This window comes from Crocodylus siamensis, chromosome 3 (assembly GCF_052110815.1).
Source record: "Crocodylus siamensis isolate JL-2025a chromosome 3, ASM5211081v1, whole genome shotgun sequence".
Classification (NCBI taxonomy): Eukaryota; Metazoa; Chordata; order Crocodylia; family Crocodylidae; genus Crocodylus; species Crocodylus siamensis.
Genome location: NC_143397.1, coordinates 172,856,139 through 172,882,541, shown reverse-complemented (window position 1 = coordinate 172,882,541; position 26,403 = coordinate 172,856,139). Strand labels below are relative to the sequence as shown.

At 42.8% G+C, this 26,403-nt stretch overlaps 1 long non-coding RNA gene across 1 annotated transcript in view; it reads left to right on the top strand.

Annotated features, from left to right (window-relative positions):
- Positions 1-26,403, top strand: part of LOC149869126 (uncharacterized) — a 46,130-nt gene that overhangs the window by 14,201 nt on the left and 5,526 nt on the right. The window lies entirely within an intron of this gene.

Genomic DNA, 26,403 nt, shown 5'->3' with positions numbered 1-26,403 from the left:
TAGGGCAGGTTGCTTATGTGGGTGGGGTGGGATGCTATTTTATGAAGTTATGCTGATATTGGAAATAACCACTCAACACTAGGACTGAAACACTTGTTTTGGAAGCCCAGCCCTTGTATACCCCATGCTGATTCTAGGGACAATCACTGCTTCAGTGCAGCTGGTATCACAAGAGAGCCCTTCTCCATGCCTCCCCCCTTCACCCACAACCATGTAACACTGGGGAGACCCTCCTCTTTTTCAGTATGGCAGAACTGGCACTGTGTGAAACATAGCAGGCTGTGGGCCAGGCATCTTTGGCAAATTGAAAGGTGATATGTAAGGTGGTGTAATACACATGTTGGAGTTGGTAGGTATGAATGACTGGAACTAGTCATGTGGATGCTTTGTACCTGGAAAAGAAAGACGTCCTACCTTCTCACCTCTACTGAATGCTATTCCTTCTCTAACCCCATTGCTCAGCTCCCTCAGCCTGCCAATTTATGCAATCTAATTTTTGGTTATCCTAACTTATAGGCCATGTATTTTATCTTTAGCTTAGGCAACTAGTGCTCTAGACCTTCTCTAGAGTTCTATGATACTTTACTATATAAATAGTCTTCAGTAAAAGCATTTACTGGGGCAAAGGCCAGTCAGTCAGCTCCAAACAGACCCCTCTATCCCCAATCCAGTCTGCACAGCTCTGAGCAGATACTCAATTGTTCCCTCCTTAGTCTCTCCAGTTCCCCAGAGCTCATATATTTACATCTGCCCCAGACTTTTCTCTCTAGGACCTACCAGTTTTCAGCCTGCTCTCTCACTTGCCAGACCTTATGCTATAAGCTGAACAAAACTAAATCAGCTTAGTGCTGTTTTGTGGAGTGGTTGCATGGTAAGGCAAAAAACCTGCTCTCACTTGTACAGCTGTGACTTGCCACTAGGGCTAGGGAAAGACATTCAAAAAGCCTGAGCCTGAATTGATTCAATCTTTGCAGGTTACTCTAACCTGCCTAGGGTGAACCAGTTTGCAACTGCCCAGGTGTTGCCGGCACAAAGTGCCCGAGGGAGGCAACAATTGGGTTTGTTGCCCGGTGTGTGTTGCGCTAAATAAACACACTGGGGGAGAAGCAGACAGAGTTTATTTGAGCTTAAGTAAAAGGCACAGGGAGACTGTATTGTCTTAAATCCTGCACACTTAACTCTGCAACAGCGAGATCTTTATATTTCGGTCAGTTTTACTGTCAGTGTTTTTTTTCCGCTAGCCCTTTTTCCCCTCCTTTCTTCTCCCTTCTCCCTTCGAGCGGTGCCCTTGCATTTCACAGATAATAGTTTTAGCTCGCCTGCTTTCCAGAAGGACAGGAGATTTGCAGGTGCCAGAGAGAAAGGGTTGCAAAGGTTGGGAAAGGGGGGCTTTGGCTCATCTGAGCCTGGAGCAGAAGGACTTTCTCGATACTCGTGGTCTTCCATTCCTCTGAGTTTATCCAGGTTTATGCCCAGTGACATCAACACAGGCATTCCCTCCAGACTGAGGAAATGCCAGCACATGGCTGCAGTGGCTCAGGCTAGAAGCTAGGGGTGCTAGAGCAGTCCTCCTTCCCCTTCTACAATGCTGATCTGAGGGGGGACATGGGCAGACCCCAGCAGCAAGCTCTGATTTAGGGAAAGGTGTAAACCCCCATCCTGCCTGCACCATCCCAGGCTTTTCCCCACTCACTGCTCAAAGGGCAGGAGTGTTGCCAGACCCCAGCCCTGGTCTAGCACTCTGATGCAAAGGGGAGGTGTGTGTGGTGTGTGTGTGTGTGTGTGTGCGCGCACAGTGCATGAATCTCTTGGTGATACTGAGCTTCTCAATCTCCCTCTCCCTGCTTCTTCATACTGTCTCCAAATCTGACAGGCGAGGGAGCCAGCAGGGGGCTGATAACAGGTTTTTTTTATCAACTTAGCAGCAAAACAAAAGCCTCTCTCATTAGTTCAAGCTCTTCTTTAAATAGTTTTTTTCTAAGGAAGAAATGGAGGGATGTTTACCAGCTGAACTGTTGATTTATCTCCCAAAAGCCCTAAGCAGAAACTGTTCTTGTTTGCCTGGACCAGTGACATTAGAAAGCCACAGCCACATAGAGACCTTTCAGCATTAGCTAGTATACTACATGCCTGGGGTCTGTGGTGTGGGAGATTGGAGGGAGGGAGTGGGGAATACCTGTTTGAGCAGCGAGGGGTGTGGGGTAAGGGAAAGCAAGGCAGCTATGGCTAGGGAGTAGAGGGGTGGAACCAGCCCTGTTCTTTGGAGCAGACAGTACAGCCCAGGGCTTTAAAGCATCTGGGATGCTGGGGGAGTCTGATTTAACTTAAACCAGGAAGGGGTCTGGGACAGACATTGCATAAACTGGTTTGACCCAAATCAGTTAAGTGTGATACTACATTCAACCAGGTTTATCTGAAACCAGTTTTGGCCATTTTGCAACTGGTTTATGCGCATTGAACTTCTGTTCTGTTACAGGTTTAAACCAGTTTCTGATCACTTAAACTGGTTTATATGTAATGGCTGTCCATAGCCTAGAGGCTTGGTGAGCAGGATCAGGACTAGGAACAGTTACTAGGGAAAGGACAGTCTCATTGCTTCTGCCTGGCAAAGCAAATGCTGCAGCTCTAGAGTGCCTGGCAACTGTAGTGCCTCCTGCTGCCACTCAAACTGGCTCTGATCCCAGCTCTAGCAGGGCAGTCTGAGCAGGGGGCATTGTCTCCCTGCTGCTGCTCACACCAGCTCTGCTCCCAGCCCTGCTCTAGGAGCAGAGTGAGCCAGTGGCGGGGAGGGTGGGGGTGTTCACCTCCCCACTGCTGCTCACACCAGCTCTGCTGTGGGAGCAGAGCTGGTGTGAGCACTGTCATCTTCCTTGATATGTCAACAAAGCCATTCTTTCAAGACTGTGTTGATACTAAGGGTTCTTATCCTGTAAGTAGCCAACCCAGGAACTTAATCCTTCATTCTCTGTGCACAGGCCTGAGAAGTAAACTGTCGCACAATATAACAACACAAATACAGTTAAACACAGAAATATCACAGTAAAACCTGTAGTTGGGGACTACGTGGGCTGGAACACCTACCTAATTAAGGTGCTGTGAAAAGCAATTATTAAGGTTTATAAATTGCTCTGGAGATAACAAGCAGTGTATGAGTACTCAGTATGTAGCGACTGAACTAGGAAGCATAATGCATAATAACTTTTAGTTTACTTCTTGCATATTTTGAGGCAAAAGCAAGTGACCTCAGTGGGAGCTGAGGATACCCAGCACAAATAAAAAATAAAAACCTAGGCACAAAATTTCTTTTCATTATATCTGTGAGCATCTCCCATCTGCTTGCCCAGGAGGAAACTTCTTTTTGGTTCCCTGGGAAGTGCAGTGCGCTGTCTATAGATCGTGCAGCTATGCATTGGAACGTGCATTCTGTTAGCTGGGTATATGCTTGCTATACATTTCTATTGATGTTAACGGGAACTGAGTATAAACATTCTTTGTATGACCTGTCCTTCTTCTCTGTTCACTATTTGGAAAATAGAAAGAGAATGATGCAAGTTTCTCTATCCAGCACATGACTGGAGGAAAATGTAAGCATAGCTAAATGGAAGCATAACAGTTTTGACCTACAAGAATCTATTTCTTTTTTTTACTTTCCCCCCCAGCTACCTAGCTCTTTTTTTTCAGTTAAGGAGTGTTATTGGCTTATTTGGACCATAGAAAGTTATTATACTAAAGGACAGGGAGAGAAAACCAGGTTTCTTTTTAAGATTTCCTTTTGTTTTTCACTTGGAGGCGTAAGGCCTTCAAGTAAAAAACTTCTCTTATAGCCTCACGCTGAGAAGACATGAGAGAGAGTTAGCACAACAGGTGAAAGGACTCTCAAAATATGAGAGGACTGCATGCTGTATGTATTGAATAGAATACAGGCAACATTGTAAGATAGTCTGTATATGATTTTTCCTACGAAAGATGTTTTTTTAATAATAGAAAAGGAACTGTTCTGGGTGCCAAGTACTTCTCATTGCTCCACAGGTATATTCCCATATCAAAATCATAGTGCATTTAAATGATGAACCTTTCATATGTACAGAGAGAACTGAACACACCCTGGAAGCTGCAGTCTCATAGATTCATTGATTTTAAAGCCAGGTGGGAACACTGTGATTGTCTAGTCTGATCTCTTGGCTAACACAAGCTGTAGTATTTCACAGAGGTGTTCCATTAATTCCTATCTCAAGCCAAATGACTTGTAGCTGAACTACAGCAGATCTCTTAGATGGGCATCTACTCCTGATCTGTAGATTTCAGGTCTCCTGGTGTGCAAATGCAATTTTAAGAAACTTGGAGGGTCTGCAGCAGTACACACAGAATAGTCTTGAACTCCAGTGAACTTAGTAACACAAAGAGCTTTGCAAGTCTCCTGTAACCATTCGCTGTGCTCCTCTTGGATTTCTCATTCCTCACAAGGTATGGATCTAGAGGGGGTGCAGTGGCACAGCTGTACCCTTCTTTCTGACAGCACCACAGGAGCAGCAGCTGGGGATTTTTTTAAGCCCCCAAGCAGGTAAAAGTTTCCCATCTCCCTTCCCCTCTGTGCTCAGAGACCTAGAATCATAGAAACATAGAAAATTAGGATTGGAAGGGATCTCAGGAGGTCATCTAGTCCAACCCCCTGCTTAAAGTGGGGCCACCCACAACTATATCATCCCAGCCAAGGCTTCATTTACGTGGCTCCTAAAAGGCTCCAAGGATGGAGATTCCACAGCCCCTCTGGGTAACTGGTTCTAGTGTTTTACTATGCTCCTCATGGAAGAGTTTTCCCTAATTCTAACCTTAACTTCTCTTGCAACTTGAGATCATTGCTCCTTGTTCTGCCATCTGACACCACTGAGAACAGTTTAGCTCCATCCTCTTTGGAACCATTTTTCAGGTAGTTGAAGGCTACTGTCAGATCTCTTCTCAGTCTTCTCTTCAAACTAAATAAGCCCAGTTCCCTCAGGCTTCCCTCATACATCATATTCCCCAGCCCCCTAACCATTTTCCTTGCCCTTTCCTGGACTCTCTTCAATATGTCCACATCCTTTCTTTAGTGGGGGCCCAAAATGGGACATAGTACTCCAGATGTGGCCTCACCAGTGCTTAATAGGGAGGAATAATCACTTCCCTTGATCTCATGACAACCTTCCTACTAATACAACCTAGTATGCTATTAGCCTACTTTGCAACAAGGGCACATTTTTGGCTCGTATTCAGCTATTGTCCGCTGTAACCCCAGGTCCTTTTCCACAGAGCTGCTGCTTAGTCAGTCAGCCCCCCAACCTGTACTGGTGCATGGGATTGTTCCATCCTAAGTGCAGGACTTTGCAGTTCTCCTTATTGAATCTCATGAAATTTCTTTTTGGTCTAATCCACCAATTTCTTTAGGTTTCTCTGAATTCTAGCACCACCATCCAGCATATCTGCTACTCCCCATAGCTTGGTGTCATCTGCAAACTTGGTGAGGATGCACACAGCATCTTTCAGATTGTCGATTGCAGATTGTTGATGAAGATATTCAACAAAACCAGCCCAATTACAGATCTATCGAGTACTCCACTTGCTACAGGTTTCCAACTAGATATTGAGCCATTGATTACTATCCTTTGAGCCCAAAGATCCAGCCAGATTTTTATCCACCTTACAGTCCATTCATCCAACCTGTACTTCCTTAACTTGCTTGCAAGAAGGTTGTGCGAGACTGTATCAAAAGCCTTGCTAATGTCAAGTTATATCACATCCACAGAGTCAGTCATCTCATCAGAGAAGGCAATCTCTCATTGAGCACAATTTCTTATTTTGAACAGCTCACATAAAACAAGATGGTGCAATCTAAGTTGACAGTGAACATATTCAGTACTAGTGGGAAATGGTATTACATACTTTTGCATTTTGTCTTTTTTGTAACATGCTGTTTTGTTTGCTCCAAATCACTGGCTTGGCAAATGGAAATTTCGGTGTTCTTACAGACGATGACTAACCCCTTTCTATAGTAGTTAGCTGCATTTGCTATCATCATTTGAGTTTACTCTTGGAAAAAAGCATCATATAAACAACAATAAAAGCCAACCCCATAATCTGATTTTTGGCTTCTCTTTGTCTTTTAGAAATGGGCTACTAAAGCTTTTCTTAGGGGAATGAGGCTCTTAGTATCGTTTTCAGATTTATTTCTGTTGTTTTCATAATCATAACATTAAACTACAAAGCTAGACAAGTATTTATCCAAAAGCATTTCTTTCTGGTGAGGAAATATGTTTCTGAAATTAAATCTCAAGTGCCTTGCTTACTCCAGTTGTGCAAGTAAACATGCCTTGTATATGTAAAATTAGGGTTGGTACTTTAGTATTGTAAACCAGGGCTGTCCAAATGGTGGCATGTGGGGGCTGGGCCTGGCCTGGTGCAGCAGTGGAGGCAGGTGGGTTCCACCTCCCTACCTAGCTTACCATGGAGCTCTCTGTGAGCCCAGGGGCAAGCACTGGGAGGGACATCTCTCCCACCACCACCACTGTCCTGGGCTGAACCCATCCCTTGCATGTCTGCTAGAGCTGGTGGAAGCAGCTCTGGAGCTCACCTTGCCCTGAGGACAGTGGGGACAAGTGGCATTGGTAGGTGAGGGAGCAAAGGAGAAGCCTCTGCAGCCACTTCCTCCATAGCCTCATGGTAGGAGGGTAGTGTGTTGCCTGTGTGCTGGTTGTGGGGGAGGGACAGAGAGGAAGAATCTCAGGGGCCTGCTCCCTGCACCATATGGCTGGTACCCCTGGCCATGGGGAAGTTAGACAGCCCTGTTCTAAACTAAAATGCTGCCTTTAAGCATGATGTCAAGCTTATATGCACAGTAAGTGGAACAGCCAGCTAATATAGTCTTTCTAGGTATTGCACAAAAAATGATTAAAAAAAAAAACCTGGTAAGAGAGAAACATGTAAAGAAAGGCCTTTATTTGTCTGTGTATTACATGCGAGAGGCAAGGATTTTTTAGGGTGATATCTTGTATTGGACCATCTGTGTAATTGGAGTAGAGTTAGACAAGCTTTTGAATACACTTGAGGAAGAATACCCTGCCTTCCAAATCTTATCTAACTGTACTCCAATTACATAGCTGATCCAATACAAGATATCATTCTAAGAAATCCTTGTTCCTTATATAATTTCTGGACCGTCATGGCTAGAACATCAGTTTTACTCTGTCTATAATATACAGCTTACCTTGATGTATGTGGCCTGCTTTTACAGACTACATGGAATTGGGTTGCTGGCTTGAACAGAATCATGCTACCTTTCTCATTCACTTCATATAATATTTTTACCCACCTTCAGAAATAGGGGCTAGAGAATATCTTTAGGAATTAATAGAATTATCTAAAGCAAACGGTGTTAAAAATCCTTTAAGTAATGAACGCCTTTTATTAATCTTTTCATTTATTGAAAAGACTCAGGTAAAAGCAGTATCTAAAATTATTCTCGAGTAATTTTAAACTGACAGTCTCAGCTGAACATTTACTTAGATGCTGCTTGTAATGTGCTCTTTTTTCATGACATGCTTAGCATTTGTTAGTAAAATGGATCTCAACAGGTTTCAGAAAGGGAATTTGGGGTTACTGGTTATAGACCTAATTGCTGTTTATTTTCATGCATCAAGAATGCCTTTATGGTTTATGATTGATAATTTCTCTTTACATTCTGCATTCAACATTTGCAAAGATTTTTAGGTCTTCAAAAAAGCAGAATATGTGGTAACATAGTTCCTGGGTTAGCAATCACTGTTGTTCAGCTTGTAAATGAGCCCACCTGCCAGCTTGACTTGATAGTAATTGCCCTGAATTTTTGTGGCATTTTTGGTAACTGAATGTGGGTGACTCAGAGAAAAGTCATTGGTGTGATCTACTGTGTTGCATGGCAGTAGTGAGAAACAAAAACAGAGATTTAGACAGGGGCAGAAGTATATAGAGAATTGGAAGCTAAGGATAAGAAACTTGATTTGTTTTTTGCACAGGGTGTGAAGACTCCAGTAGAAGGATTCGAAAAGGGCTCGGACATGGGCCAAAAGCAGATAAAGATGCTTTCAGCAATGCTGTCTGAATAGAACAGTGAGAGCTGAAGTGGGGATTGGAATGGCAAGAGAAGTTTCAGTAGATACCGTAACTAAAGAAAGACAGATTTAGACTTATTAAGAGTTAAAAATGCTCAGCAGAATAAAAGTATATTATTTTTACATCTTTTATATTGCTATAGAGAGAGATACTAAATTCAGGAATTACAGATTTCAGGTTATGTTTGGTGTGATTGGTCTTACTCTATTGACAGTCTGTCTCTATGGTGATTTTTCTCAACAGATTCACACATCTTTAAGCAGTAACATTTTCAGCCTCCTCTCCCTCTTACAGGGTTTTCTTCCCTCCTCTGAAGCTCTTTTCAGGCTGTATATGATAATGAAATACATAAATATATTCTAGTAATTTATGTTTACAAACAGATGCAAGTGTCTGGCAGGATAGATCATTATTTTAGGCCTCAGACATTACTAATTAACACCAGAAGTGCTGTGAAATGAACTTGAAATCAAGCATTCCCCATCCTGAAGCATTGTGTGCAGTGAAGTACTCTGCATATGTAATGATAACAGAACTCCCTCTCTTACTACAGTGTAAAGCTGTATGAATAATAAGTTAGTCATTAATAGAAATGTGGTCTGGATTTTTAAAAAAAGCCTGTGTATATTAGAACAGTGTATAGGAAAAGTTAAAGTACTTATTTCCTCTCCTTGACTCTGATTTTGTTTGGCAGAATGCCTTCGGGGCTAAAATTCAGTGAATTAAAATTCTATCTAATCCCCTCCCCACGTACAATTTCATAAAACATATTTTAGAGGTACAATTCTATTATATTGTTCATATAAGTTATTTTGCTAATTATAAGGTATAAGATCTTAGGATCTGATTTTGTAAGATCTTTACTCCATTCATGGACGTCTCATTAATTTCAAAGAACATGGTTACAGCTGCTCCTTTATTCTGTAAGGAAACATAGAGGGGATTGCTCAACGTGGGCTCTCTCTTCTAATTAGTATTTTCCCATAGGATTTACATAGAGGTGATGTGAAATTATATCCTGTGTCAGCAACTAGGATCTCCAGCACCTTGTTCCTCAGTGTTCACAAACAAGAATAGAATGAGTTAAAAAATGCGTGCAAAGGTACGGACTTCTTCCTCATCTAAACTCCCTCTTTTCATCAAGCCATGCCTGAAAGTGAAGTTCTCTAAGTTTCTAGACATCTCCTACATAAGCATACTGTCTGTCTTCTCGCAGTGAGTCACCATACCTGTGACTGAATTCTAAACAAAAAACCGTGTAACCGTCATCCTTAACATAACTGTATCAGTGAGGACCCCCTTTGGCTAGTTCCATTAGCATGCTTTACAGAAAACCCCATCAAATAAATTTGGGCAGAAACAATTATTCACTTAATCTCGTGTACTAGCAGGGCCATGTATAATAATATGCTTTGTTGCCAAGCTTTTTTTGAATGGTTGTGTGGGTGGGTGGCTTCTATGTTTCTGAGTGGTCAATATGTTAAATATTTCAATGCATTTCATAGTTTGCTATCCATTTTAGCAGCTTTGATCCTAGTTATGTCTCTTGATATTACATTCATTATTGTTACAGTGCAATCTCTGTCTCTCTGCATTTATAGAATTCAAAAGCCCTGATCTAAGAAATAGAAGAAGCAGCAGGATTCAAGGATGTGCTTTTCTTCCTTGTTTGCAAGGCACCATCTTTGCTTTTAGGTAGCAAAACCATTTTTTTTTCATTGAATTTCTCAGAAAATAAATGAGTAAAGCTAGAAAAAGATTACACAAAACAGAATCAACTTCTGGAACACAAGCCATTTTCTAGATACTGCTCGGGTAGTAAAAAACTTGTATATCTGCATAGCAAGTGACTAAAAAGACAAAATCTCAGTAGGTCCTCCTGTTAAATGAATTAGCAGTTGAGATCATTTTTTAATTTTCTTCTTGTACTCACAGAGCATGCTAATAAGATGTAGCCATTAGACTGTCCTTAACTGAGATAACGTTTCATTTCAGTTACCTGGCACACTGCATAAAATGTCAAGGGAAAATCTTTCAGGCTTTACTCAGGCAAATAATCCCATTCACTAGAATAGAACTGCTCATGTGAGTAAAATGAGGAGGTTTTGGCCTGTTGGCTAAAAGGAACAAGTAAAACAGACATCTGGTTAGCACATTGTTAGCACAATTTTGTTGGAGGCTTCTTTCCTGACCTGGCGACAGATGGTTTTGTGAGACTGCATCATTTAAATGACTTACTACATACACTCTGTGGGTAAAGAAGGACTTGTTTAAAATGCTTGGTTCTGACTTGAAAAGTGACCGGGCAAAGTCTCCTGATTAGAGCTACTGTGGCTATCCGGTGTCAGGAAAGACAATTGTAGCTTAGTTAGCACATAGAAAATATATTTTTTTATTTTTAAAAGTCTGTGGTACAAATGTCATTTCAACAGATAAACACAAAAATAATCCTCCTGTATTACTGGTATTTGTTGTTAATATTAACTGTTGTATGTCCATAGTACTCAGTTTTTTACAATCTGAAGTGGAGATACTGTTGGGTTAGAAATCATGAATTTATCAAAAAACCATTCCTACCCTGAGGCATGTACAGTGCACACAGACAAAAGAAAGCAAGGAAGAAATGGTAAGCAATGTGTTAACAGAGTGGGAGCAGTATAGGTGACAAATATCATTTTCCACTTTGCTGTGTGAAGTATTTGTGATTCATGATTACATTCTAGTTGTTTGCAAGACATTGAAAGGAAGGCAAATGGGGAACCAGAAAATAGTGTAAAGATAGCAAGACAAGAAATTAGGAGTGCAGACAGACTGAGGGAGAATGGTAGGTATATGTTGGGGTGTACATCAAAGAACCTTGTCTGCCTAGGTCTAGGTGGAACAGCCTGCCAATTGCCACACTGGAAATAACACTGTACATTCAAGCAAAGCAGATGTGGACTGAGGGCTGCTTGGTGCCTAGCAACTTTGTGCTTGAGCTCCAGGGGGTAGGTGGCTAGTGGATCTAAACTGCTTTTTTGACTTCGTTTTGTTCATCCTGAGTAGCTGCTGCTGCCTTCTGTCGGATGTCTCTCTACTTTCAAATCTCATTCTGGTATGCTGTTGTCTTTCCCACCTCCCCCAGTCCAGAGGGGTCCCTTGGAGCCTGGTGCTTTAAGTGTGTGTGTGGGGGGGAGTCTCCTTATATAATCTGATGGTGGGGAGGGAGATCCCAGTTGATTATGGATTCAAGAGAGTGTAAGAGAAGTTAGTGAGACCAGAAGTCATCCATAACTAGTCTTACACATGATCCTTTACACTTCCATTATTTCTATATTTGCCATTTAGTTTAAAATATCATATTTGAAACAAAATGTCTATTGCAAAGCCTTGTACCTTCAGTCTTTACTTCCAAGTGAAAAGGGTTCTGCCTTGGAGACAAAATGCTAAGAGCTCAAGTACATTTCCAAAAGCAGCCTCTAGTCCCAAAGTGCCACAGTAGCCTCAAAGAGTATCTAAACCATAACTGAAGTCCATCACAGATTAGTTGGAGAATTAAATGCATCTTCCACATTTTAAGAAAGTGTGTCTGGCAGACAAACAGCTTTTTTTCTTAGATGGAATGCATATTAGTGCAAAACCTATATTTTTACAGTTTGCTTGTCAAGAAAAAAATTCCTGGCAAAGCCATTTAGAAATTAGATTCAATATGAACAGTTGCGATGTTTTTGAAGAATTAGTTATAGCATACAAAGGGAGCGATTCCTTTGAAAAAAATTTAAACAAAACACATTTCAGAGATGGTTAGTCATGAATTTTCATTTGTGTGAAGGAATTAAGAAATAAGTCTGTAAACTAGGAACATTAGTAAATGAAATTATTTGAGAGCATTTTGTCTGTCTTGTTTTTATGATTTTCTTTCACTCACATTTTCCTGCAGTGACATCTCTGTGTGAAATACATGTTCACATTGGAATTCAACCTAGTGGCCTGAAAGTCATGAGCTGACTATATAAGCTTCTTAGACTACTCCTAATGTCACTGAAGCAGAAAGGTTTAAATACATGTGAGACCATTGAAACTATTCATGAGTTTGGAGTAGGCACTTGCTGTCTTACTGAGGCCTTATTCAGGAGATCATCTTTCTTCCAGATAGCAATTTGTTATATGGATGGGACATAGAAAGCTAATGTCCCCATGGAGACTTGGAGCATAAAGAAAATATAAAGAAAAAGAAGATTAATGTGCCTTGGTCTCAGAGTTAATTTTGTACAGGTAAGCTGCTAATGTGACCAGCACTAGTTGTACCTGAAAACAGTATTATGTAGAGTTAGTAGAGGTCAAATGTTTCAAGAGAAAGGAACCTAAGGGCATAACCTTACAGCATTAAGCACTAGGGATCAGTCATGAAAACATAGCCATCCCACCTGCTCCTCCACATATGCTACCTGTTGAAAAAGCAGCATGTAGCTGTTTCTGCTCCATGCAAAAGTTATCCTCTGTCTTGGGCTGGCTCATGAGAGCATGTCCAGTGGTTTTACAGCAGTCACATGATGCTGGCATGCAACATGCATGGAGTAGGAGTGAGTGGACAGTGACCTTTTTTTTTTAGTGAGGCTTTTTCCAGAGTAGTGCTCTCTAAGCACTGTCTAAGACACTGTAAATGTCCTCTTATGATTGTTAAGTGCCATGGTAATACAAATATTTAATAATATTTTTAAGTATGATTGAATATGTAGTTATTCTTGAGTGTACTACTTGTTTTCTATCATATCAAACTGCAAACGGCAACCTTCAAAACAAAGTAACATGATTTCTCCATGAATAAAATAACTTGCATGTTCAATTTTGGTATGCCTCAGGAAGCCAGCTGGAGTGTAAACTGAGTACCCTGAGGCTTCCCCTTATACTTGTTACAGATAACAATATGTTTAATGGCAATCATTCTAAAGGCTAATGGTAAATAATAAGGATGATCATGTTCTGTGTTTTAGCTAAAATTTTCCCATTCATGTCTGATGCATCCGACAAAATATTGGGGTTTTGCTCCAGATCATAACAGTCCTAGTCATATTTGCTGGCCTGCAGATATTCAGGAGGTATCTGACTGCTACCGGGTTTTCTCGGCAGGGTGGAAGCACAGTTTCTCTGCATGTGTTGTGTCCTGCCTCAGTTTTTGGCTAGCTGTAGTTTGCATGCATCTTGCTTTTGTTTTAAGAAGGTTTTGTGTATGTTGATAATAATTTTGGAAGGTTTGTTTTTAATGCCTGGTAATAAAGAATTCACAAAGAGAGATATGTTCAGGGAACTTTAAAAATGAATGTCCTAAACTTAGAAAGGTGAGAGTGAATTAAATAGGCTGAACAAGTAGTTGAAATCCACCCTCTCAAATATAGCAGTGCAGGGTGATAAACATACTGAACATGGATCCAATGGGCACATTTACGTAAGACACTAAATACTTAGTAGACTAATTCTACTGTATATTAGCATGTCACAGCAAAAGCCGTGCTAATGCATTTATGTACAGTAGAATCAGTCTACTGCACATTAGTACCTGTAACGACAGGTGCTAACTCAATGCACAGTAACCAGTGCTACTGTGCAGTAGCACCAGCACATGGTCTTTTAGTCACGCTAAACTTAACGCTCAGTAACAACAGCACATTAATGTACGTGTAGACATGCCCAATTTGAATTAAAACTGGGTGCATCTACATGTGTGCTTTACTGCAGAGTAGATTAATTACCTCTGCAGTAAAGCATCATTGTCTACATGAATACTGGTATTGAGGTGCAGTAAACTAATTTAACTCTGCCATCAGGGACAGTACTATCCTACTGTGGAGTAATTACATGCACTAAAATGCATGTGTAGATGGTGGCCAGGCAGGGGCTAGACTCTTGGCTGCTGCCTAGCCACACAGGTCTGCAGGTTCAGCACCCTCATGCCCAAGCCAGCCTCTCTGCTACCCAACATTGCAGCCCAGAGCCTGGGGTTGAACCCCTCCCCCCCTTCCCATGCCCCCTGCCAGCTAAGGCCTGCTCTGCCCTGGCTCAAACTGCTGCTGTCCTGGGCACATGTGTAGACACTGCACCCAGGAGCAGTTTGCTCTGGCTCAAACAGCTCCAGAGTTTATTGCTTTGCTTGAATTTCACATGTAGAGGGACCCACTGTGTACTGAGTCTGGGGCAGAAAGTACTAGTACACTCAGCACTCACTATGAACCCATGGGATCATTAAGTCTGTCCCTGTAGCTGATGAAATAGTTCAAAAAACCACTGCTGGAGGAAAAGTACCTCTTCACAACTCTAGCTCAGGGTCCCTAAGACCAAAAGGTAAGATGAATTCTCCTCATGAAATATTTTTCCTGCATTGCACATGCTGTATGATTCAACAGAAATAATGGTGACTTACTGAAATATTTGAATGCATCTATTATTACTATCTTCAGGGTTAGATGCATGACTCAGAACCACAACAGATGTTATGACTCAGGGAACTGATGCTGAACTTGGCAGCTTGTCTCTATGTACAAACATTGCTAGGTACACTTTCAGTTCAGCGTATGGATAAAGGAGGCACACAATACCTATTAACAAATGGAAGCTACATACCTAATTGTACATGCACTATTCTCCAGACATTTACTTATAGATACTCACTAGTGCTGCCACAGACAACGTTTGTCAGGATTAACAATAAAATACTATTTAAATAAGTTTATAATTTTTCTCAATGAATTAAGAGCAGAATTTTCTGTTAAACAAAAATTGAACTGTGAAGCTATTTCTTAAAACAGCTGAATCATAATGAATTGCATATTATATAAAAATGTATATGAGGTCAGACTAGATGGGCTTGAAGTATTTTCTAGACTCCAAAATCTATGAAATAACATCAAAGAATAATTTTGCCTAATGTTATATATATTCATATAAATGGAGTCACATTATTGTATCAAATTATGCAAGTGATTAGCTCAGCCTACAACCTAATTGCTTGTGAGATTTTTTTTTTTTTTAAGATACAGTACTTAGTTTTGTCAAGAAGCTACTAGTGGTTAATAATGGGCTGCTTTTACCCAGCTCTTCCTTTTTATCAGGGTTTTGTTTTTTATAGAAAAGATTGCATTGTCCAAGTTGATTATACAGTTAATGGACTGAATTTTCAAAACTGAACAATGATTTCAAGAGTGCTGCAATTTTGAAGTGCTGCAACTTGAGAAAAATGTTAGAAAATAGATTTCAGAAAGCACTGAACAGAGAAAAAGCAGCTTTAAAATATCTGAAGTTGGATAACAAGATTCTTGGAAATTAAGGCCAGGATATATTTGGAGTTTAAGAAAACAGTCTGAAAGATTAAGCCATGTTAGAACAAGTAGTATCTTAGTTGCGGCACTCACTTGGGCTGTAGGAATTCCAGGTTCTAGTCCCTGCTTTAGCAATTATTTTAGGACCTGGGTCCTGTGCCCCTTGTGTGTGAATCTACATGATGCTTTACTTGAGATTTGAGCTAATTACTGCTCAGTAAGTGTCATGGTGTACTTGTGCAGATGCTTACTGTGTAGTAATTGGCTATAATCACAAGTAAAGTTGCTACCTGCAAATGCAGGTAACAAATTGTCTTGTGTACTTACTGCACAGTAGTGTACACAGCCCCTGCATACATGTAGATACCTGACTGGGAGCATACTTGCTGCTGGACAGCAGGGGCAGAAGATTGCTTCCTAATTCTGGGAACTGCCCGCTACTGGGACAGGCTCTGCCACCAGAGCCCAAGTAGGGACAGGGTCCCCCTGCCCTGGCAGCCGGGAGCTCCCGGAGAGCTCAGAGGGGCTGGGAGAGCCACAGATGACCATAGTTGGGTGTGGGGCCTGGGGCAAATCAGCCTGTGCCGGGGCCAGGTGTAGCAGTTGCAGGGTAGGGTGGGGTGGGGAGGGGCAAATGGCTGGATGCAAACGTGGCCTGGCTCTGCAGGGCCCCCCAAAGCACAGGGCCAGGGCAGTCACTCTGATTGGCCCCTTCCAGGGTCAGTCCTGCTCTCAGTGCTCGGAGATTCTTCTCTCCCAGCACCAGCCCCATAACCGTGGAGCTGGTGCTAGGAAAAAAGGATCTCCTGGTCTTCTGAATGTGAAGTGAGGCCTGGGAGACAAAGATCTTGCAGCACCAGGCCCACAACTTCAGAGCTTGGGATGGGAGATAAGAATATCCCATCCTCCAAGCTGCAGGAAGACATTGTCCTTGCCTGGGCTCCAGTGGCAGAACCCGCCCCAGCAGCAGACAGCTCCCAGAGGCTGTCTCCTGGCACTGTGCTCCCTTTCAGCTTCTGGGTTAACACCCAGGGGGAGCCTAGAGCTCCTCTTGGCTGCAGGAGGGAGCCAGTGCAGGACCGGCAGGGGCAGAAGTGGATTGCTGCCATGAGCAGCAAATCTACTCTTGCATCTCTGCACATGTAGACACATGCCAAATACTCTTGAGTAATTTACTTTAGAGTAAACAACTCCCAGATTATTTGCACATGTAGATATGCTCACAGTGAATGGCTTAACTACAGGCTTGCTCTGCAATGGAATGCTTGCTCTCATGTTGATCTAAAAATCCATCCTAAACCTCAGAAATGTTTCCAGCAAAACTTGTATAGAAACCAAGTGTGTCCCACAAAACATTGCACCATAGGGCTGCAAGGGCACCTGCTCATGCTGCTGACCCCATTGTCCCTGTTTGAAGGGAAAGGGGAGTGCTCCAGAACCATTACTTCACTCCACTACTCCCTGCTGCAGCTGTGAACAGCAGCAGCAGCTGTGGAGCAGCAGATTCATTCCTCCTCTTTGCCAATCCCCTGGTGTTTCCTGCTACTTTGGGGCCAAACAAAGGGCTGCTGCCATCCTCTGTTGAGCCCACTGCAGTAGCTCTAGAGCTCCTCCCCTCTATGAAATGAATTGGGAGAGCTGTGGTTTTGGAGGGTTGTTGGCAGAGGGCTTGAGAGCCTCTGCAGCCAAGCTCAGCAGGGAACACCCAGGAGGACTGAGTAGAGAAGGAAAACCCAACACTCCTGTTAAACCTGGCTGGAACAGGTAAGAGTGGCTCTGGAGCACCCACCACTCCCTTACCAGCCTTGGACAGTTGCAACAGTGGGTTGGGGAGGGGATGTGGTGCTGAGGACTGAGAGGGATGGAGGAGATGCTTAGAGCAGGGATGGTGGGATGGGAGATGGGATTCCTAACTGATTTGGGGACTTAAAAAAAGTTCCTGTCCCTAATCTCCATAACATGGAGTGCCTGCTTGGAAGTGGGGGAAGAGCATGGAGCAGAGAGTGTAGCCTCCATGCCTCCCTTTCACAAAATACTGGATCCACCCATGTTTCAACACACAAGTATTTTCCAACAACAGTTACAAAAAATCATGTCACTGAAAAACTCCTGATGAACTCTACTAGTAATGTTAGTGTCCAAAACTTACATGAGGGTTTTTATTTTTGTTTTTTTTTTTAACATTTCTCTCTACTGTATTTAGACTGTAGCATAGGAACTAACAGCCTTCTAAGGGATCCTGCTGCTGGATAACCTGACTTGGAGTTAGCAATAGACCGTGCTGGGTCTGTTCCACTTGTGCCAATCCACGTAAATTCATGCTTTGGCTACACAAATGCCTGCTTGATATTTTAAAACAGAGCTGTCCTGCTTCTAAAGCTGGGGCCCCCATGCCCCACAGGCCACACCACTAGGGGCTACATACCGCAGAGGTAGCGCCAGTGCAGGTCACAGCTTTCGCAGGCTGCACACTGCATACATGGGTGCTTTCACACCCTCTGCTGTGTGTGGGGGCAGGTACCTCCCACTGCTGTACTGTGTGCAGCGCTCACCTCGTCACCAGTGGCTGGGCTGTGGGCTCCCCCACTGTGCCACACTGCACAGCACTCTGGGCTCCCTGGTTTCCTGACACACTGGGCTGTGCTGCGCCTTGCATCATTGCTCCATCTCCCTGGGGCAGAGGAATACAGAACAATCCAGAGAAGGGAGGAAGCGCCCTAGGCCCCCAGAGGCTGCTGGCGAAACCCCAGTGGATAAAGCTGACAGCAGCGGGGTGGGAGCCTGAGGGGCTACATGATAACCCCTTGCAGTCTGCTAGTTGGACAGCCCTGATTTAAAATAAAAAATCAAGAATCCTGAGAGGATCGTTATTTTGCTACGGATAGTTTTAATTTGTGGTGGTAATATCCATGTGGAAATGACCTCCATCAACAGTGGGTGGGTACTTTAGCAGTAAACATTTTCCAAGAATAACTTAACAATAGTTTGTGTTGGGTAGTGAAGAATATCTTTACACTGTGCTTGTAAAGCTACTGCTGCCATGTGGGGCAGAAGTAGGAGTGGTAGAAGTTCTGCAGGAGTGATTGAGTATATGCTAACGTAAGTAACAGATCAAAGAACAGTGGGTAAACATTATTCATTGCTTTCAAAATGTGATTTACTGGGGGGGGTAGGTTCAAAAGATTCAGGCTGTACCAATTGACTTGATCAGATTTGTTTAATTGGCAGTGCTGCATTGTAGCTGTTACCCTCTACTGCACCTTTTCATCAGTAGTAATACATGTCATGGTTGATTCAGCCTGCCTATTCTTTCTTATAATGGCCACTTAAAATCTCAAAGAGTTCTAACTAAGTTGGGACCATCCCTTGCTTCAGCTCTGAAACTGGTTGTGGATGTTTCATAATGCACATACTAATGCCTCATAGAGGGTACATGTCTGTCTTGTGGTTTTACAGCTTTTTATATAAAACTATAAAGGCAACTTGTTAAAGGGTATAGAAGGTAGATGTTAAACCAGTTTTAGCATTGTAATACTCCACAGGTGTTCATGCACACACACATTAAGTTCTTATTAGAGAAATAACTGCTGCATATTTATATTTTTTCCAAAAAAGCTTAATGCAGAATTTTCTTCAAAATAATGTGATTTTTCTGTGCTACTTGGATCAAAGCAGAAATGCATTTATCTTAATGGCTGAGTTCACAAAAAGTACAAGCTGATTATTAAACTGATGGTGTTTATCCTTATGCCATAACTTTTATAGTGCCCTGTTAACTAATGCTGGCTCATGCAATGTATATGGGACAGAAATAGTACGGTTGAAGCCAGGTGACTTTTTTTTTTATTCTTAAGATCAGGGAAATGCTGAGAATCATGAAAGTAAGAGTAAGGGATGATGTATGCATAAGATAGCATCAAATAATATTGCAGTGAACTATATTTAATTAAATTAGGCTTCCTTAGATCTACTGCCCCCTGTTCTATCAGAGTGGTATAAATTTCTATAAATTGAGAGATGAATAATGAGAGTGTGGCTAAGGTTATACATTCACTACTGACTTCATTCAGGATCTTATCCTGAGAGTATAAGCTTTCTCCTCCAGACTAGCCTTATATCAGTTTATATGTGCTTTGGAACCAGGTTTACTTGCCTGAGGGGGGGCATATGTTACATCCCAGGTTTTGCTTTACGAGATAATCTAACTCGCATACTTTGCAAGTGAGTATGCATATGAAGCCAGAATAATGGAACTTGATCTGGGTAAGTCCTCTAGTGTCTTCCCAGGGACAGTTTTCCAGTCCTTCCCTCCCTTTTTTATACACCACAGGCTGTCTACCAGTACATATACCTAATTAGCACTTAAGGCAGGGGTGGGTAAAATATGGCCCGTGGGCCGGATCTGGCCTGCCAGAACATTCTGTTTGTTCCATGGGGCCCCTAAAAATGTTAGAAAATGTATATTTATCTGCTTCTGGATGCCCGTCAAAGAAGACAGGAGCCAGGGGCAGTAGGACCCTGGGGAAGCTGGCAGGACTCAGTAGCAAGGCCAGCCTGCCCCGCCCTGCCCCCAGCCCCTCCCACCCCTGCCTCTCCCAACTGGAAGCCTCTGCCTGCTGCAGCTTTCACTGTTTCTATGCAGCCTGTCTGCTGCTCCAGCACCATATGGCCTCTGGCTGCATCACTGGACTGTGGCAGCACAGGCCCTGCACTCATGCCCAGGGCCATGAGCAGGAGGGTCTGTATGTGTGTGTGTGCGCACATACCAGTACATCCCTGGAATGAGGGAGGGGGAGAGAGAGACAGAGAGAGCAACGAGGGAGGGAGAGACTCTCGGAGGCAGGGAGGGAGAAAGAGACAGAGAGAGTGTTCCTAGGGTGAGTACCACATGCACACCTGACCATACAAATGCACCCACACCCCCTTGCACTGCCATACATGCAGACCCCCCACACTCCTTCACAAACCCCAGCCACCCTTCCCCTCACACAGCCCCCTCACAAGCCCCACACCCCACATATCCCCACACATGCACCCACAAGCTTCCTCACCCACACCCTCCCCCACATACCCACACACCATCAGCCTCCCACAAACCTATACCCACCCCTCCATGTCCCCCACATCCCACAGTAAACAAAAGTAAGACTTCATTTTAGTCTTCATTAAGTTATTGTCCAATCACGTTTGTGTACAGTACATAAACGCATGTAAATCAGGGAAAAAATATTTTTTGAAATCAAATTAACAAATGTTGTAGATGTTCACTTTCTAGAATATAATGTGGTATTCTTCAGGTTCTGAGATGGCAAAACCCCTTGCTGAAGGGAGTATTCTTGGGGGTAAGGGGAGGGATTTCTGATGGCAAAGGTCAGAGGCTAGGAAGCGGGACAATAACAAGATAGTGACCAGGGGGCAGGGAACCTGTCAAGGGGCAGAGCTACCGATGCAGCCCTTTACAGCTTGCCTAAACTCAGTAAGCAGCCCTCTATCCGAAATAATATGCCCACCCCTGAATCTTAAACCATTCGCTCCATGCAACCATCTCAATTCCTGCAAAAGACTGAGATGGAACTCTGACTAGCTACAAATATCAAGGACAATAAAAAGTCCTTTTTTAGCTTTGTGGGGAGCTGGAGGAAAAGCAAGGGCAACATTGGACCCCTGCTAAATCAGATGGGACAACTGACAACCATGGCAGGGGGCTGGACTCGATGATCTGCCCAGGTCCCTTCCGACCCTAGAAACTATGAAACTATGAAACCAGGAAAAGGCAAACTTACTAAATGGGTACTTTGCGTCAGTTTTTCACCAGTCCCATGGGATGCCCCTGCTCACTATAGGACAGGGAGGCCTGGGTGAGGGAGATTCCTTACCTTCCATCAATGCTTACCTTGTGAAGGAACACCTGGAGAGGCTGGATACCTTCAAGTCAGCTGGCCCTGATGGTTTACACCCCAGGGTACTCAAGAAGCTGGATAGCATCATAGCCCAGCCTCTGCCATGGATCTTTGAGAACTCCTGGTGCTCTGGTGAAGTGCCTGAAGATTGGAAGAAGGCCAATGTGGTGCCTATCTTCAAGAAAGGGAGGAAAGTGGATCTGGCAAACTACAGGCCCATCAGCCTGACCTCCATTCCGGGGAAGATCCTAGAAAAGGTTATCAAAGAGGTCATTCTTAGCAGACTGGCTGACGGCAACATCCTGACGGATAGCCAGCACAGGTTTTTTGTGGGTAGGTCTTGCTTGACCAATCTTATTTCCTTTTACAACAAGGTGACCCATGACTGGGACAAGGGAGAAGAGACTGATGTTGTATATCTTGACTTCAAAAAAGCCTTCCATCTGGAATCTGATGATCACCTCTTGGCAAAACTGGCTAACTGTGGCCTTGACCCCCACCATGATCTGCTGGCTGTAGAATTGGCTCCGTGGTAGGACCCAGAGGGTGGTGGTTGACAGAAGTCAATTGTTGTGGTGCGCTGTGACCAGCAGGGTCCCTCAAGGCTCTGTCCTAGGGCCTATACTATTTAACATCATCACTGGACATTGGGGTCGGAAGTGGACTGGCCAAGTTTGCTGATGACACCAAACTCTGGGGTAAAGTGTCCACGCCTGAGGACAGGACGGTGATCCAGGCAGACCTTGACAGGCTCAGGAAATGGGCAGACATGAACCTGATTGTGTTTAACACTGAAAAATACAAGGTTCTCCACCTTGGGAGGAAAAACCTGCAACTTGCTAATAGGCTTGGCAGTGCTACGCTGAACGAAAGGGACTTAACCACAAGATGACCACAAGATGAATATGAGCCTTCAATGTGATGCTGCAGCTAGTAAAGTGAGCAAAATGGTGGCTTGCATCCACAGATGCTGCTCAATTCCAGGACGTCATTCTCCCACTGTACTTGGCCTTGGTGAGGCCGCAGCTGGAATACTGCATCCAATTCTGGACTCCACAATTCAAGAAAGATGTGGAGAAGCTTGAGAGAGTGCAGAGGAGAGCCACACGCATAATCAAAGATCAGGAAAACAGACCTTATGATGAGAGGCTGAGAGCCCTGGGACTCTTCAGCCTGGAAAAGCGCAGGGTCGGGGGGGACCTGGTGGCCACCTATAAGTTTATCAGGGGTGACCACCAGGATCTGGGGGAATGTCTGTTCACCAGAGTGCCCCAAGGGATGATAAGGTTGACTGGTCACAAACTCCACCATGACTGTTTCAGGCTGGACATAAGGAAGAACTTCTTTACTGTCTGAGCCCCCAAGGCCTGCCATCGGAGGTGGTTCAAGCATCTACTTTGAACGCCTTCAAGAGAAATTTGTATGTTTATCTTGCTGGAATCCTATGATCCCTGCTGACTTCCTGCCTCTGGGGCAGGGGACTGGACTTGATGATCTTCTGAGGTCCCTTCTAGCCCTATTGTCTATGAATCTATGAAAATTCAACCAAACAGGTCAAGAATGCTGTGGCTGGCCAGGGAGATACAACAGAACTCTGGCTGGTTCTATGTAGTAAGTCCTATGATTATGCTTTGGGAGATGCAACCAAAATCACCATCTCTACGTGATAATCTCCCAGAAAGTGGTGAAGGAGTGGCAATATGTGGGCAGCAATTCTGTATTGGGAGATAACTAAGCATCCCAGTAGCCTCTACTGCCAAGTGAAGGATGCCAAGAACAAATCTGGCAACTCCTTATGCAGCTGCTCCTACTACAAGGAGTTTGACTGGACACTTCAGCATCACAGCAATATAATACTGTTGTTATTGTTTAAAGAACTTTTGAGGGCTTGGGTTTAGATTGGGGACAGGCATGAAATGGGTGAGATCCAAGCAATAAAGGGAGAAGAGGAGTAAAAACAGACTCCAGATTTGAAATAGTACAGACCAAAGCATGTAGCAGCTATTTGGCTTGCACTAGATCTGTGTCTGAAAGTGGCTGAAATAGCTTGAAGTAAGGAGTATTCAAAGTGAGAAGTACTTTAATTTGCTGTGTTGGCAGATGTTTCTAGAGAAAGGCTTGAGGATGGCAAACCATCTTATAACATTGCAAAATAGTTCCAAGAGTGGCTAAGAACCACTCTTGGAAAGTACTCTAGAGATCCCTGTTAATATAAATTAATGCAGCTCTAGAATGGATGATGCTACCTGGTCAGGTGCAGTTCAGCAGAGTGGACATTTGCAGGTGGGTTGGTTAACTGATATGCCAGATTTTGTAAACTCTTTGAACATTGCATTATGGCAAGTCATGGCTGTACTCTCATGGAAACTTGGAATATGATTTTTGTATTTATTAGAATGAACTTGAACAGTCTCCTTTTTATGTTGTATTCTTATAGAATTCTAACACACAAACCATAATTTTTTTTCTGTACCTGCTAGGATCTTTGTAGTATTTTAGCAGTTACTTCCAAAAATTACATACACATTTTAATACCTACGTATTAAGTACTTCTAACCATTGTAACAAATAATTCTAGAATCCATTGCTAACTTGCTCTAAATGATTGTAAGCATTCTTTCTTTGATTACTTTATTTTCAACCAGAAGATAATGTGTCTGTATGGCAGACTCTAGGAATAACCAGATACAATGAGCAAGTGGTTGTTCTGACAGCAGCATTAACAAAGCACTCAGATGCTAGAAGACATAGAATGGCATTAAAACTAAAAACAGCACATGTTCTCTACCAAGGCTATTATGTGTTGAAAAGCAAGATTAGGAACAGGTTGAGAGCTAAATCAACAAAAGGCACATGATTATTAATCTAGGCTAGCATAATGCCTCAATAAATAATTCAAGTCCAATAAAAACAACAAGGTGCCTCATATGGATTTAACAACATAACTTTTTATCAAAGCAATATCATCACAGATATCTATTATCAATAGAAAATTCATGTCAGAAAATTCAGATGCATTAAATTGTGCCCCCCACAGGCATCTGAACATGTGCCTGTCGGGAGCAAACTTGCTCCAGATGGGAGAAGTTCAGTCTAGGGCTGCTCCTGTGCTGCTCTGCCCTGCTGCAGCAGCCAGGAGGAACTCTAGACTCCCTCAGGTGCCAGCCCTGGGCTGGCAGGGGGTCTGATTCTGATCATCACAGGGCAGGGGAGGGCTGTCCTGGCTGTTGGGCAGCTGCCTCCCAGCCATGTGGAGACTGAGATGGGTCCCAATCTCCACATGACTGGCAGACCGCATCCTGCAGAGCCCAGACAACTCAGCCTGCCCTCTTTGGCTTCCTTCTGTCTAGGCAGACCAGGAGCAATTTGCTCCCAGTCAACATCTACATGTGTACTTTGGTGCATTAGTTTAGTGTACAGGTACTAGAAAAAGGTGCATTAGACTAATCTACTGTTCAGTAATTTCTGTGCACATGTAGATGGTGATGCTTCACTGAGCAGCAGATTAGTTTAATGCACAGTAAAGCATCTTGTGTAGATGCATCCACTGAGACCAAAATATGGTCACAGAGGAAAAAAATATTTCTAGATCACCTACATAATTCCCACTGAATTAATTCCTTAAGCATGTATCCACAAGGAGACATAAAATGGATAGACAGTGGACTAGTAGAGTATGATTCACTGTGGGATGAATTCTAGATATAAAAGACAGTTTAGGTCCAGATTCACAACGTTAGATGTCTTTGGTATCTAGTTCTTATTGATTACATGGGCATTAGGTGGTTAAATACTTTTTTAGGATCTGGGCCTGGGTCCCTGAGAGAGGCAGGTCAAAAATACTCACTGGCTATGTCTACATGAGCAGTGGATTGTGCAGTTGTTACTGGGTAGCTGTTTAGTACTTGCTGTACTAAATGACTGTGCAGTAACTGGCATTACTGTGCCGTACCATTCTCACGTTTTTTTTTCTGATGTGACTGTGCAGTAGTTATGACTTTTAGTGCACACTAGCTCATTACTACTGTGCAGTATCATGCCATGGTTAGCGCCCGTCAGTGCTACTGTGCATTAGCAACGAGCTACCGTGCAGATGCGCCCAGTCAGTATATAATACTCTGAAGTCTAGACAAATCGCATCATGTGAACCACTGCAGTATTTAAATTTTAAAAATGATTTCTGATAAACAGGGAGAGAATAGGAAAAGCAGAAATTTGATCTGCAAAACTAATGCTTGTGAAATGCTTTGCCAAGTCATTTGGAGGCTTGAGCAGCAGCAGCAGCATGAAAGATTAAAGATGATAGATTAATAAAGGCTGCTTGTAATAGTAGCATGAATTAGCTTATATATGAAACACTAAGAAGAGTTATGCAAGTTTACCTATCATAACTTTGTACAGCATTACTTGAGCATAATTCTGTGTGGAATCCCTTCTCCCTGTTCATTTCTTTTTGACATGTTGTGGAAAAACACAGAATTGATTTTTGTGATCTTACTCTTGAATGGGCAATGCTTCATTTAGAAGAAGAAAGGGCTGTCTTGTGTTAGAGAAGCTGCTCAGATTTTCACCATATATCTCAGAAGCATACACTAGATTCATATGAGAAACATATTTTCTGTGTGTGTATAAAGTTGCAATCTTTCCTTCTGGTATTCCAAACTTCACCCAGAAATACAAATCCACATGGGTAAATTTCAGTCAGTGTGAGTAAGTGAATTAATTCATGTCCTCATGACCACTTGAACATGTAACCTATAGGGGACTGTTTTTCCTACATGAGATTTTAGGCATCTTTTATCTATAGAGATTTAATTTTAATGCCAGGCATTCTAATGAACAACCTATGGATTTGTGATTATTTCTGAAAGGCTCTTGGACCATAAACATATCTTTGGAGGGATCATGCACTTTATTAAAGTAATTTAAAGATGATCATATTATTAGTAGTTAAAACGATCTATAATGGATTGTAAATTCCTTTTTGAAAAAGATCTCCAGTTCACAGTATACACACACATGCATAACATTGGTGGGATAACTGCATTTTTTTTAACTGACAGCTATAAGTTGGACACAAGATATAGGAA